The 16,732-nt window shown below is 39.5% G+C and overlaps 1 pseudogene; it reads left to right on the top strand.

Annotated features, from left to right (window-relative positions):
- Nucleotides 1-11,429: 11,429 nt before the first annotated feature.
- LOC132060474 (F-box/kelch-repeat protein At3g23880-like) lies at nucleotides 11,430-13,855 on the top strand (annotated as a pseudogene).
- Nucleotides 13,856-16,732: the final 2,877 nt, after the last annotated feature.

A 16,732-nucleotide genomic window follows, 5' to 3' on the forward strand; every position in this document is an offset into this window, starting at 1 on the left:
AAACATGTCTGACTACTGACTACCAGGACATGGCCCTGGACTACCATAATTTATACTAAATATAGACTCCATGTTGAACCCCGAGAGGAGTGGGGCTCACCAATAAGCCGATAACCGAAGTGGTCCTTACCGCGCAGTGTATGCTCCCGAAAATCGGTATTTGCACCGCGAAGTGTGCCCCGGCAAAAGGGACGTTAGTACATGGTGAATAGTACTAGTATGTAAAACCCGCCGAAATGAAGAACATGGCACAACATAGGTATAGAACATGAACGAAACCGAACGTAACTTGAACACGAGCATGAAACGTAACATGAGTACGAAACGTGAGTAAAGCTCAAAACGTAATTCAATGAAAGTACATGTATATAAAACTTCTTGTAACGTGGGGAATGCTATAGTGTAACCGACAACATGATCTGGTACTTGCGCCTACCAGGAGAACACCACACCTTGCTGTGGGATATGAGATTTAAGTAATAATAGCATGTAAGGATCCAAACCGCATAACGAAGCGTGTCGCTACTTCGTCGACAACCCTTATCCTACGGTGGCAACGTAGTTTGAAAGTGCTATCGAGCCTTCGGTTAACTAAGCAATCCCAAAACATGAACATGATATAGTTGGCTAAGCCCATGATTTTCGTGAAATAACTTATAAATAACTTGTAATCATGATTTCACGAAATAACTTGTAATATGGTTTCATAAGATAACTTATTGTAGTCTTGCAAACATGTTCTTGATTCATGAAGTAATAACAATAGTTCATAATTATATAAGTAGTTGTCTTGAAAACACGCACGTGACTTGCTACATAAAATCATAAACTTTCATATGAACATAATGAATGCATGATAAGAATTCACGATTCATGGATTAAGCTAGGGTTCCTAATAACCATAATGGAAGATTAGAATACAATGACGAATATAGATACCAAAAATTCATATGCATAAATACGTAACTATGGGCTACCAATATGTTCGGGTTTAATGCCCTGTGGTTTGATCTTCATGGATATCAAGAAACGGAGTACGGGGAAGAACGCAGGTTCCCACGGTGGGATGGAAGTTCTACATACCTTAATCGCTCCAAAACTTGAATCAAAGATTTTAACTTTGAAGACGATTTCCAAAATCTTGAATTCTTGAACCTCGAGGTGGGTTTTCTTGAAAACCCTAGGCTAGAAACGATGATTTATTGTTTAGATTACAAGGATATATATTAGAATTGACTTGGAATGATTAGAGTATGCTTACCTTGGTGTTCTTGATGATGGAGAGAATATAAGGTCGTTCTAGGGCTTGGGGTGTGAAGAATGAAGTGAAAAGCCTAAAACGAAGTTTTATAATTACTTTCGAACCCATTTACGCTCCATTTCACGTCCCGTATAATTTGTACGGACCGTATATCACACCGTAAAACCATTCAGTGATTTGGACATTTCGGACCAATTATACGGGTGAAATATACGGCCCGTATAATTTGTACGGACCGTATGTTCCACCGTATAATTTTTTTACGGTCGTATGTTTCCACCGTAGACTCCATTAACACTTTTTAGTAAAACGGGCATAACTTTGTACAGATGTCCGTTTGACCTCCATAATATACCGTTGGAAAGGTATTTCAAAGATCTACAACTTTCAAGGAGGAAGTTTTCCCAAATTCCAAATTAATAAAGGTTATGGTCATTGGAAGTAAGACCTTCTACAAACCCACTTGCAAACATGCCCCGTAGAGTGGCTTTCAACTGCTTTGCCCAAAGGCTCTTCTCATGTCTTTATTGGGTTTCAAACACCATTTATACACTACTCAAATTGGGTTCATTATACCCCCGTCTTATGAGACAAATCTTAGCCCGAATGCACGAGGTGTTACAATATCTCCCCCTTGGGATCATTCGTCCTCGAATGATGGGTCATGATTAAGAATGCGCTACGGACATAACTCAATATATGAACGTGAAGAAACATGACATGGAACAATGAAAACTGACATGACATAGTTTCATGAAAACATGAGTGCTAAGACATGAGACATGAATAGAGAATACATGAACTTGAACGTGAAACGTGAGGCATGAATACATAAGGGACATGACATGAATACTAAAGGTATTTACCTTGAAGTCTATCTCGCTTGCTCTTCGAACAAGTGAGGATATCTAGACTTCATGTCTTCGGCTTCCCATGTAGCCTCTTCAACTTTCTCGCTCCTCCATAAGACTCTCACCGAGGCCACTTCCTTAGTTCTCAACTTGCAATCCGACGGTCAAGAATGGCTACGGGATCTCCTCATAAGTCAAACCATCCTTAATCGTTATGGTATCAACAGAACAACCAACGACGGGTCCCCTACACACTTCCTCAACATGGACACATGAAACACGGGATGTCCAGCAGCCAAATCTGTGGCAACTCAAGTTCATAGGCTACTAGACCAACCCTTCTGGTACTATAAGGTCCAATATATCCGGGACCGAGTTTGCCTTTCTTGCCAAATCTCATAACACCCTTCATGGGTGAGACTTTTAGAACACCCAATCATCAACTGAAAAATTCTAAGTCCCTTCGCCTCACATCCGTGTAAGACTTCGGCTTTACTCCGAGCCGTTTTCAAACGCTCTTTGTATTAACTTCTGACTTTCTCCATAGCTTGAAAACCAAATCCGGGGTCCTAACAATTGTGCTTCACCAACTTCGAACCAACCAATTGGTGACCTACACCTTCGCCCATAGTAGCTTCAAACGGTGCCATCCCAATACTAGCATGATAGTCATATATAGGAAAACTGAAGGAGAGTGCGGGGTGTGATCATCCCAATTACCTTGAAATCTAAGACGCATGCTCTCAACATGTCTTCCGCAGTCCGAATAGTACGCTCTCCGCCCGTCCATCCGTTTGCGGATGAAAAGCCGTGCTAAGGTTCACCTTGGTACCCAAATTCCTTCGAAAGGATTTTAGTTCGCCGTAAACTGAGCACCACGATCTGAAATAATGGACACTGGTGTCCCATGCAATCTGACAATCTCATTAACATACAGCTTGGCATAATCTTCTGCTGAATCTGTGGTCTTGACTGGCAAAAAGTGCGCTGACTTAGTAAGCCTGTCAACGATCACCCAAATAGAGTCATGTCTCCTAGCTGAACGAGGTAGACTCGATACAAAGTCCATATTGATCATTTCCATTTCCAGCCGGAATATCGATATTCCGAGCCAAGCCACCTGGCCTCTCGGTGTTCGCCTTTCACTCATCGACAATTCGGACACTTAGCTACAAAGTCTGCTACATTCTTCTTCATGTCATTCCACCAATAAATCTCCTTAAGATCATGGTACATCTTAGTAGAACCTGGGTGAATGGAATACCTGGAATTGTGAGCTTCCGACATGATTCGCTCTCTGAGCCCATCTACATCTGGAACACACAATCTACCTCGGTACTCGAGGTACCATCATCTCCCTTGTTCAAAAGTCGTCGTCTTGTGTTTGTGAATCCCCTCTTTCTCACGCAGTGATCATTAAACCGTTTCTCCTTGACTTCAACAACTAAAGAGGAAAGAGCTCATTTCGAACAACCACGCCACCATCCCTCGAGTCCAAAAGTCGAACTCCAAGATTGGCTAAACGATGAACTTCCTTTGTCATAACTCTCTTTATCTACATCCACGTGGGCTAAACTTCCCATGGAATGCCGACTAAGAGCATCGGCTACAACATTCGCTTTCCTCGGATGATAGAGGATATCCGCATCATAATCCTTAAGCAATTCAAGCCATCTCCTCTGCCTAAGATTCAGCTCCATTTGCTTGAAGATATATTGCAGGCTTTTATGATCTGTGAAAATATCAACATGCACTCTATACAAATAATGACGCCATATCTTAATTTTAAAAAACTACAAATGCCAACTCCAGGTCATGAGTCGGATAATTATTTTCATGAACCTTGAGCTATCGAGATGCATAAGCTACAACCTTACCATGCTGCATTAAGACTCATTCGAGACCAACTCTGAAGCATCACAATAAACCACGAACCCTTCGATTCCCTGCGGTAGAGTCAAAGCGGCGCAGAAGTCAATCTCGTTTTCAATTCCTCGAAACCGCTAGCTCACAAAGCATCCGACCACCGAAATTTAGCTTCCTCTTCATCAACTTGGTCAATGGTGCTGAAATAGACGAAAACCCCTCACGAAACGTCGATAATAGCCCGGCTAGACCCAAGAAACCGCGGATATATAAATCGATGCGGGTCCGGGCCAATTCTTAACGGCGCCGAATCTTCGAGAGTCAACACCGAACACCCTCACCCGAAATCACATGACCTAAGAAGGCTATCGACTTGAGCCAAAATTCACACTTAGAGAATTTTGCATATAACTTGCGTCCTTGAGAATCAAGAACTATACGAAGGTGTTCACCGTATGCTCGACCACTACGGGAGTAAATGAGGATATCATCTATGAAGACAATGACAAAGAAGTCGAGATATGGCTTCAAGACTCTATTCACGAGGTCCATAAATGCTACGCCGTGGCATTGAGTCAAACCGAAGGACATGACACGAGTTCGAAATGACCATATCACGGTTCTAAAGGTCGTTAGGAATATCTTGTCTCCAACCTTGGGTACCGATGGTAACTCGACCAGGAGATCTATCTTGGAGTAACATTGGGCACCAAGTCGATCGAATAAGTCATCTATTCGTGGAAGAGGGTATTTGTTCTTGACCGTGACTTTATTGAGTTGGCGATAGTCAATGCACATACGCAAAGAACCATCTTTCTTGCGCGCACAAAAGGATGGGAGCACCCATAGGAGACACCGGGTCGGATAAAACCCTTGTTCAGAAGATCTTTGAGTTGAGCCTTGAGCTCGTAAAGATCCAATTGAGCTTCGGGCCCGGAGCCATCCTATAAGGTGGAATAGATATAGGTTTCGTACTGGAGTAGGTCAATTGCGAATCAATTTCCCTATCGGGAGGGATTCCGGGAAGATCCTCGGGAAAGACTGAAACTCATTAACAACGAGATCGATCAAGAGTTAGGGGTGCGGGAAACCGGATCCACCGACCGAACGAGATGATAGATATAACCTTTAGACACCATTTTTCTTGCCTTAAGGTAAGAGATAAACCTACCCTTAAAGGCTTACCGGATCGCCCTTCCACTCTAAGCGGCTCATTAGGAAACTTGAAATTTACGGCTTTGGTTCTACAATCAATCGACGCATAACATGAATATAACCGACCCGTGCCCATGATTACATCAAAATCTACCATTTCTAACTCACATAGGTCAGCCTGAACAACATGATGATAGAACTGCTCGGATGACCCGACCTTATAGACACGTTTCTGCGGATGACTACCCAATTGGAGTTGATACCTCAAAAGGTTCCTTTAGCTTTTCGTGTTCAATACCAAATTTCCTAGCAACATAAGGGGTGACATAGGATAGGGTGGATCCAGGGTCCATGAGAGCATAAATATCGAAACTGAAAACGGTGAGTATACCTGTGACAACATCAGTACGGGCATCGATATCCTGACGCCCGGTCAAAGCATACAAATAATTTGGGCCACCGTTTGTGTCGCCGGATCTAGCTGGTGCACGTCCTGTCTGAGTCTGGTTATTATGAGGAACTGACGAATTTATCGGGACCGAGTCCGATTACCTCACTATGCCCGTCCGATCGAAGGGCATTTGCCGAATATGGCCCGCCGACCACACCCGTAGCAAATATTCGATCCGGAGCGCATTCTCCCAAGATGCCTCTTCCCACACTTAGCATAAATCGGATTGGTGAAGTTACTCTGAGTCACACCGGCTCGAGACGGGAGCTCGACGACTTGGAAATTCGCGCCGACTCGCTATCTTTCCCGAACTTGGAAACCGGAGCACTTGCCGTGGACGGAGCGAGTCCCCGCCGACCTGTTCTTAAAGAATTTCCTACTTCCATTCCCGCTGAACTGTCCGGTAGACTTGACCCTCTTATTGAACTCTTTGTCTTTCTCTTTCTGCAAAGCTTCCTCCTCCTTTAGCCTTGTCTCATTGCCCCGTACGAAAGCAACCATCTCGAGATGGTCATTCCTCCATTTTGTGCGGAATGTTGGCCCCATCATACAAATGAGAATCAAGTCCTCCAACAAACCTTTCTCACTCTCGCCCTCATATCAGGTACCATATTTGAAGCATGCTTAGCCGCATCGACAAACTCCAATAGTAGTCCCCGAACCTGATGCGCGATGGCTCGCTTTGCTCGGTAATTGCTCGGCCCTTAGCTTCCCAACCTCACCGGCATGAAGTGGTCTAGAAATGCACTTGCAAACTGCATCCCACGTAGCATCGGCGCATCCTCACCTGCGGACAATTCCCAAGATTCATACCATGTGTTAGAACTCTCTGTACCGACGAGCTCTAAAAGTAGCCGCTTGGGCCGTAACCGTGTCATAATCCACGAAGATTTTACGAAGAGCATCGTGTAGTCTGGTGGTCTTCGTCTTTTGTTCCCGTGAAGACCTGGGGGATTCATTCCGAGGAAATCCTTAGTCCTAAAGATACTCCATTATTTCCTCGAACTTCGACCCAGCCTCCCCGACGTTGGGCCGAGCCGCGCCCGCCAGTGTGAGCATATTGATAGCACTCCTAACATCCCCATCCGAATCGGAGGAGGTGTAACGGTAGGAGCGGTTGGGGCCGTCCGAGTCGGAACCGTCTCTTCGCCGAGTTCTTCCGCGAGCCCTTGGCTAGTGGCCGTAGCCTTTCTAGTGTATTTCCTTTTCGCAGTATTTTCTCGAAAATACGTACACGCACGAATTAGAAAGACATCTAAAAGTATTGCTCTAACCGCACGATCTAGAATATGAAAGAAGTGAGACAATCTGGATGTCTTGGTGGTCAACCTTGTTTATATGCATGGGGCCTCACACATATAAAAGTGACCCCGCTGGACACGGTTTCATAGACCCCTAAAGACACTTCGAACAGGGCTCTAATACCAAGCTTTGTCACGCCCCGAACCATGGCACAGGGCGTAACACGGCACTCGGGCCTTGCTTGCGTGTCCGAGCGAACCTCATGGCTTCGTTTGTCAACATGGGCATCAAAACAATATATACTATATGATGCTATTTAAATAAATCATGAAAATATAATTTGCGGAATAAAGTCTTGAAATTATCTCATAGCATGAAAATTCATGAAACATAATAGTCTGCAAACATGAAAGCATGGTGACTAGGTGAACTAATGTCTCGTCTGTGAAACCTCTAAAACATGTCGACTATCGACTACCCGAGACATGGCCCTGGACTACCATAATGCGCATACTAAATATAGACTCCATGTTGAACCCCAAGAGGAGTGGGGCTCACCAATGGCCCGATTAGCGGGTCCCGGTCTCTTCGCGCGGTGTATGCTCACCGAAAATCCATTTGCACCGTGAAGTGCGGGCCCCGGCAAAAGGGACGTTAGTACATGGTGAATAGTACTAGTATGTAAAACCCGAAATGAAGAACATGGCACAACATAGGTATAGAACATGAACCGAAACCGAACGTAACAACATGAGCATGAAACGTAACATGAGCATGAAACGTGAGTAAAGCCCGAAAAGCGAATTCAATGAAAGTACATGTATATAAAACTTCTTGTAACGTGGGGAATGCTATAGTTGTAACCGACAACATGATCGGTACTTGCGCCCTACCGGAGAACACTCGCACCTTGCTAGGATATGAGATTTAAGTAATAATACATGTAAGGATCCAACCGCATAATGAAGGTGTTTACTGCTACTTTGCCGACAACCCTTATCCTACGGTGGCAACGTAGTTTCAAGCTATCCGAGCCTTCGGTTAACTAAGCAATCCCAAAACATGGAACATGATATAGTTGGCTAAGAAGCCTATGATTTTCGTGAAATAACTTATAAATAACTTGTAATCATGATTTCACGAAATAACTTGTAACATGGTTTCATAAGATAACTTGTTGTAGTCTTGCAAACATGTTCGTGATTCATGAAGTAATAACAATAGTTCATAATTATATAAGTAGTTGTCTTGAAAACATGCATGTGACTTGCATAAAATCATAAACTTTCATATGAACATAATGAGAATGCATGAGGAAGAATTCATGATTCATGGATTAAGCTAGGGTTCCTAATAACCATAATGGAAGATTAGGAATACAATGACGAATATAGATACCAAAAATTCATATGCATAAATACGTAACTATGGGCTACCAATATGTTGGGTTTAATGCCCTAGGGTTTGATCTTCATGGATATCAAGAAACGGAGCATGGGGAAGAACGTAGAGGTTCCCACGTGTGGATGGAAGTTCTACATACCTTAATCGCTCCAAAACTTGAATCAAAGATTTTAACTTTGAAGACGATTTTCAAAATCTTGAATTCTTGAACCTTGAGGTGGGTTTTTCTTGAAAACCCTAGGCTAGGAATGATGATTTATTGTTTAGATTACAAGGATATATATTAGAATTGACTTGGAATGATTAGAGTATGCTTACCTTGGTGTTCTTGATGATGGGAGAGAATATAAGGTCGTTCTAGGGCTTGGGGGTGTGAAGAATGAAGTGAAAAAAGCCTTAAAACGAAGTTTTATAATTACTTTCGAACCCATTTTACGCTCCATTTCACGTCCCGTATAATTTGTACGGACCGTATATCACACCGTAAAACCATTCCAGTGATTTGGACATTGGACCAATTATACGGCTGAAATATACGGCCCGTATAATTTGTACGGACGTATGTTCCACCGTATAATTTTTTTACTTCGTTCGTATGTTTCCACCGTAGACCGACGAACACTTTCTAGTAAAACGGGTATAACTTTTTGTACAGATGTCCGTTTGACCTCCATAATATACCGTTGGAAAGGTATTTCAAAGATCTACAACTTTCAAGGAGGAAGTTTTCCCAAATTCCAAATTAATAAAGGGGTTATGGTCGTTGAAAGTAAGACCTTCTACAAACTCACTTGCAAACATGCCCCGAGTGGCTTTCAACTTTGCTTTGCCCAAAGGCTCTTCTCATGTCTTTATTGGGTTTCAAACACCATTTATACACTACTCAAATTGGGTTCATTATACCCCCGTCTTATGAGACAAATCTTAGCCCTAATGCACGAGGTGTTACAATTACGGTATTCATTCTATCTCCAAAGTTGTTATGATCGAAATACAAATAGTAAACCCGAAGTTTACTAAAGTAAATGACTATCATATTGTAGCTATTAATGATGGGATGATCAAATATCTACAAAATCATGGTGGGTAATAAATATCTATGTGAAAGGTTACACGCCTTATTTTCCAACGTATAGTACAATATAACCATGATGAAATCACGTGTTACGGTAAACCAGAAGTTTATTGGTACAAAAAATAATTCATGTCATAGTAAACCAGAAGTTTACTAAAACAAATAACGCATGTCATGGTAAACTTAAAGTTTACTATTACAGATAATTTTATTAGTCGGCATGGCTTGTTCGGCATCCCGATTCAAAGATGATTAATATTTGACATGTATTGAAGAACTAGAAGATTATTCAAGAAATTATTTTTGTTGCTTGTTCTCATGATAAGTTGATTATACTGGCTAATATTGGGATTGAATTCCCCAAATTCTAAAAAGAAAAAAAATATAAAAGGTGAATATGGGCCCGTTCACCTCTTATGTGATGTCTTAAATAGATGCATCGATAAGACGGTCACATGTGCATTTATTGTCAACCCGCAGTTTGACATATGCAAAGTTATTTGCTCAAAATAATTGAGTTGAGAGCACAATTTTCAGATTATATAATCAAGATAATTCATCTTGTTAATGTTAGTTTATATCAAAGTTGGTTTGACATTGAATGCCTCCGATAACTAGCTAAACCATTGCTAATAAGAACAAAGCTTTATGTGCTGGTCTGAGATATGATAGATTGTATACAACATCACTCGTATGCTTCAGACCAATAAATTATGATAAATTCCTCCCTCACAATTGGTTCAGGGTTAGGAATCAGATATTTCCATCTTACAGTTTTTTATGTGTGGTATATAATTAATTAATCTATCATGATGCATAAAGATGGATTCCCCCAAAGAAGATGGGACATATGTTAGTTTTTCTAACATAAGGGGGGGAGGGGAATAAGCAGCTGAGGAATATGTTATGAGTTATCATTAGTATGATCCTCATTCAAAAGATAATTCAACTCACATGCTAGAAGCATTTGCTAACCCAAAATTAATTTCTAACTTCAGCTGCAAAGTGCTCCTATTGAATTCATATCCCTGAAGGACAGAGTCTACATCATGCATGAAGCGTCATAGACTAACCGGTTCCAATCGCAATAAACATTAAAAAGAAAGAGGAGCAAATGATCAATGAACACTATAAGGAGGCAATGTGCTCTTGAAGAGCCTATGACATAACACTTCATGAAACCTCATGAGAGGTTTAGGTACCTAAAAATAATTAAAGTAATGAGATCTCAATAAGTTATGTCACATTGCGAACTGATACAAATGACACATCGTCGACGATATCTTTGGTACAATATAGAGCAATATTGTAAAAGATTATGAGGATCTAAATTCTACGTCTATTAAAGCATGTTAACGTAGAAATTATTATCAAGTGAAATGACGCATCTTGGTAAGTGTAAAGCTTATTGGACATGTTGTTCAGACACCAGAAGATGTCACATATTTAAATATAAATAGATGTTGTCATAGCCTATATGAATTACTTGACAAAATTATATGAAAATTCCTGAAGAATTTTAAATGCCTGAAGCATATACAAATTGTAGAAATTTGTTCATAATTCTTATACGAATTAAGTTAAGCAAGGTGAAGGCGATTTTATTACCTTAATAAATATTTACTGACTAAGGGCACAAATGACTCTATCTATCCTTACGTCTTTATGAAAATCAAAATTTGTCATATTGTTGGTGCAAGTTGATTACTTGAGAATTATTGAAACTCTTGAAGAGTTTTCAAAAGAAATAGATTATCTGCTAAAAGAAGTTAAAATGAGAAACTTGCAGAATTTTTGGGTCCTGAAGTGTCATATCTTTATGCAATTGATGCATTTATATATTTTGCTATGACTATGAGGAATTATAGTCATACAATGTTGTTCTACATGACAGTCAAATCATATAAAGATAACGTACATTCATAAAGCAAGTCGGGAATGCACTTGGAGTGATTTTAACAATACAACTCTATTCAAAAAGGCGAAGATGCACCAAAGATACATATCTCAACTAAGGAGAGGATTCATAAAATCACAAGGCATATTTCACCAAAGTTGTTCTTCACACACGAGCTCCAGAAGAATGGTGATATCAACGTGCAAGAGATTTGCTCAAGCGATACTATGACTGATTTATTCACCAAGTCTCAACCAACTGAAACTTTTGAGAAGATGATGCACAAGACTGAGATGTGAAGATTCAAGTTTTTGGATTGAAGTTCTCATCAAGGGGAGTTAATACGCGTTGTACTCTTTTTTCCTTTTAAGGTTTTTGTCCCACTGGGTTTTTCCTTATAAGGTTTTTAATGAGGCAACCAAATGGCGTATTATTAGAAATGTGTACTCTTTTTCCTTCATTAGAATTTTTTCCACTGGATTTTTTCCAATAAGATTTTAACGAGGCACATTATCTATCAAATAGACATCCAAGGGGAGTGTTATAAATATTATTTATTATTATGGATGTCTATTTTTATGAAAAATATTAAGTTTAGTGACTTTGGGATCAAGTCACTTTTTTCCCTATAATTCTTCTTGCTTGCTTGCTTTATTATTTTATAATGGGATCAAGTCACTTTTTTCCCTTTAATTTTTATAACAATAATAATAATATAGATACAAAGGAGAATCAGAGCCGAAGTCGGCCTAAGCAACTACACATCCAACTGCAAATTAGGGATAGAGAAATCCTTTTCGTTTGCAAAAGATTGATTGATGAGGCAGAGAAAGAAGAATGAGGTTAAGTACGACACACTCGTTGTTGTGCTCCAAAGATACACCAGAAGAAGAAAACAAAAAAGGCTAATCAAATTATTGTTTGCAATCAAAAGTTTAATCACATCTCCAAATCAAATTTGGTTGATCGGAGGAGCGTAAGTTGTGTTGATCAGGTGGTGGGTGTTACCTACTTATAATAATAATAATAATTTAGTCTCATTGTTTTTGGTTCAATTTCTTCTAGGTATGGCTATGTCTGTTGACAGTAATTTCAGTATTCAAATTTATTAGTAGTAATAATCAAAAAGCAATTCCAGGTTTATCTTTCTTGGTTGAAATGTCTTAATACTTTGACACAATTGTCGATCGCTCGCTCTTTCTTGTCCTATTTAGGCCACGACAATACACTTGAAAGAGAAAGTAATTATGGAGATCCTCGGCGGTTACCGTGCGGTCTCTACTTCGATTCAAATGTGTTTCCAAATTTTGGGAGGCATTAATCTCTGATCCTTACTTTAAGATGAAGCACCTCAATTGTACCAAGAATGGCCAAGATTCCCAAAAGATTAGCCAAAGGTCTCTTCAGGATAGACTATATTCCCTATATTGTTGTCCTTTGTCGTCTCCTCAACTGGTTCAGGATGTGCAAAAACTCGATAGCCCTTTAAGCCTTAAACCAACCGTATTCAAAATCCATTGCTATTACGATGGATTTGTTGTTGTTGAGGTTCTGGATGATTTGAATAGTTACCGACCCACTCTTTTGTTGTGGAACCCCTCCACAAGAGAATCAATACTACTTCCCGTTCAAGAATTTGAGCCAAATGGTGGTTCTCGTTTTGGAGTGGGTTATGACTCAACCAGTGGTGAGTATAAGATCCTTCATGTGGGCCAGGACTTAGATAGTTTTAGCTCGATACCTACTGAAATTCTCACGTTAAGGTGGCTCCTGGAGAAGAATTGATAAACATCCTCATGGATTTTCCAACGAGTTGTTTGCTATGACTTTTTTGGCATTTGTACATGCGGCATTTCATTGGGTCGGTTGTTCAAGAGAAAGCTATTTTGTGGTGGTTTCATTTAGTATTTCAAATGAACTGTACGGAGAGATACCCTTCCCGGAGGAAATGTTAAGCTTGAGGGGCTGCACCAAGTTTGGCGTTTCAGCGTTGGAAGGAATGCTTTGTATTCATTCTAATAATTATCATCCGGGGAGGAATACTTTTAAGTTATGGGCATTGAAAGAGTATGCTATCAAGGAATCTTGGATTCCATTGTTTGCTATAGAAGATCCTTTGGTTATTAGTGTCGTATCGAAATATAGGTTTGCGAATGGTGAAATCTTATTCCTTTGCATGATTGTTGAAAGTCCTGGGCGGGCCTTTAGGACACCCAGCGGACCATTTGTATCATGGCCTCAATCTGCCTCTCAGGTTGGATACGCTTTTACAGAAAGCTTGATCTCTCCGAAATCACTTGCTTATTAGTTTCTCATGTATGCTCGATGCACTTTTTCTTTTCCATTTTTCAAGTTATCATGTTACAACCTCTTATTCTTATTAGTTTATCTATTGCTCACCAGTTTTAAGTTTCAAGATGTATTTACCAAAGATGTTTTTTTGTCTGAGAAACATACTGCTTACCTGGAAGATCTGGAGAGTGTTTTTGAATATTTTTGGAGTACAATTCCATATGATGGCAATCTGGAGCATTTATCTATTCCCTTACCAGTGGTATTACTATTATAGTAGCATTAACTTATACTCCGATTGGGTCTATCGGGAACAACCTGTCTACCCTGCAAAGGTAGAGGTAAGGTCTGCGTACATCTTACCCTCCCCAGACCCCACTTGTGGGATTACACTGGGTATTATGTTGTTGTTGTTGTTGTTGTTGTTGTTGTAATTTATCCTCCGATTCTATTACTACGTTTTGTTTTAGTTTGGTTATCTTTAATTATTTGTACTGTCAGTACTTTTCCTCCTTCAATTCTTTTATCATAGCTTTTACTATTACATTTCTTTGAAACAATTTTTCCTGAAAATGATTTTCTTGAGGCGACGGTCTATTGGAAACAACCTCCCTAGCCCACAAAGGTAGGGGTAACGTCTGTGTATACCCACCCTCCCCAGACTCCACTTGTGGAATATACTGGGTGTGTTGTTGTTCTAATGCCATATGACGTGAAGAGTCCACTTTTTTGCTGGAAGGGACAAAAAATTGATAGCAGACCACTCGTGGGAATATACTAGGTAAGTAAACTATATCTCTAGCTAGTCTCATTGTTCTTTTTCAAGATACATGTACGTCATAAGAGTGGGTAATAGGTGAAGTCCTTCGCCTCTTCATTATGTATAAATACCATGAAAATGCTGGAAAATATTTTTCTAGTAATGATCAATTGTGGCCAAAAAGACAGTTAACCGAGGCTAACATAAGGTTAGCGTGGTCGATAATACCGCAGTTAACATTCGTTATCGTTATTTACTATTAAAGAGTCAAATAAATATTTGACCGAAATCACCGCAAACATTAGATGGTTGTACAGTTGTAATTAATTGCAGGGGAAAGAGTTGTGAAGCCTTGAAATAGTACAAACCTGATGGATGTTGTTGATCAGGCAATTCACTTCCAAGAGAAAATACTTATGGATTTCCTCACCAGGCTACCCTTGCGGCCCCTTCTTCAATTTGAATGTGTATCAAAATATTGGAAGGCATTAAGCTCTGATCCTTATTTTAAGAAGAAGCATCTTAGTCATGCCAAGAATAACCAAAATTCCTAAAATTTTCTTATTTGCTAGTATTGCCCTAAGGATGGTATATATTCCATGTATTCTTGTCATTTATTGTCAATTCAACTGGTTGAGGATGTACAAGAACTTAATTGCCCTTTAAGCTCTAAACCATGGCATTATGCACTCCATTGTTGTTGCGATGGCTTGATTATCCATGTTATTGAAAATATTAATGATAAACACTCCATTCTTTTGCTATGGAACCCCTCGACAAAGAGAATCAATAGTACTTCGTGATCCAAAATTTCCACTGAAGGGAGATTCTTATTTGGGATTGGGTTATGACTCAACTACTGGTGACTATATGATCCTTAAAGTTCGCACTGACATAGATGGTTGCGAAGTCCCTAGTGAAATTCTCCCGTTAAAAGTGACTGATAAACATCCTCATGGCAAATCCAATGTGTTGTTTGGTATGGATTCTTTGGCATTTGTACATGAGGTATTTCATCGGATCGGTATTTTTGGAAATTGTTCTATGGTTTCACTTAGCATCTCAAATGAAGCGTACGGAGAGATACCGTTGCCAGAACAAATATTATGCTTGAGGGGCAACATCTCTATTGGCGTTCCATTATTGGAATGCATTTGTGTTCATTCTGCTTCTACTTGTCTGGGAAAGGAAATTTTTAAGCTGTGGGTATTGAAACACTATGGTGGCAAGGAATTTTGGAATGCATTGTTTATTCTAGAAGATCCCTAGATTTATAATGTCCAACCTAAACATAGGTGAAGTGCTATTCTGGTGCATTCGTTTTCAAGGTCGTGGGAATGCATTTAGGACATCTTTTTGTAGTATGGCCTCGAGGTGGCATTCAGAATGGAATCGCTTTTACGGAAAGCTTGATCTCTCCAAATCACATAGTTATTAGTTTCTTATCTATGATCTAGACACTTCTTGTTTTTCTTTCAGTTATCATGTAACAACCTCATATTCCTATTAGTTTCATTTATCTATTGCACTCCAGTTCTTAAGTTTCAAACTTTATTTGCCAAAGGTGTCAGCTTGCTTATTTCATGTTCACAGAGAAAAAATATGAGCCATTTCATTGCGTAGAAAAAAGTGGTTAACCCGGCCTCGTCTATTTTACCTATTATATAGCTTGTCGTGAATGTGGGAAATTGAAAAGAGTGCATTGTTTCTCATATCGTCAGGGATCAAATTTGTTCCCTAGAATAGTGCTATTGAAATTCGCACAAAAGATAATTCAAATATATTGTGTGGATCAAGTAAAACTATATCTCGTTGTTCTCTTAAGTATCTGTGGGTATCAGAAAAATGCGGGAAAATATTTCTTATTCCGTCTCAAATTATCTGCCGTGTTTTTTCTCTTACACACCCTTTAAGAAAATATTAATATCATTAAGGGTATAATGAGAAATGAATGATGAGTTTTGTCTTCAACTTTTAAAATGACAAATAATTTGAGACAACCGTTTTTAAAAAATACGACATATAATTTGAGACGGAGGGAGTACTCCACTAGTAATGATCAATTGTGGCTAAATAGACAACATAAAGTTATCGCGCTCGATAATTAACTTTCTCGCCACGCCCGAATTAAGCGATGATTATTGTGGCTAACCAACCGTGGTTATATAATTTAATATTCGAGATTTTTACATAATATAAACGCTCTTAAAATGGTAACCGAATTTTTTTTTTTTTTTTATGTTAATATAGAATATACATATTTTATACATAATCAGTGTATATTTGACTAGTGACTGTAATAGTTTTGACCGCAGGTCAAATATGTTAAAGGCACTATATATTTTGGTCACGGGTTTTGTCTAGCCCTCCTTTTTTTTTTTTGAAGTCAAAGGCTTGTAGTCCCCTTTTCCTTTTTCTTTTTTCCTTTTCCTTTTAAGGATTTTGATCCAAATCGTCACAATTTACGCAACACAATTA

Source organism: Lycium ferocissimum, chromosome 6, assembly GCF_029784015.1.
Source record: "Lycium ferocissimum isolate CSIRO_LF1 chromosome 6, AGI_CSIRO_Lferr_CH_V1, whole genome shotgun sequence".
NCBI lineage: Eukaryota > Viridiplantae > Streptophyta > Magnoliopsida > Solanales > Solanaceae > Lycium > Lycium ferocissimum.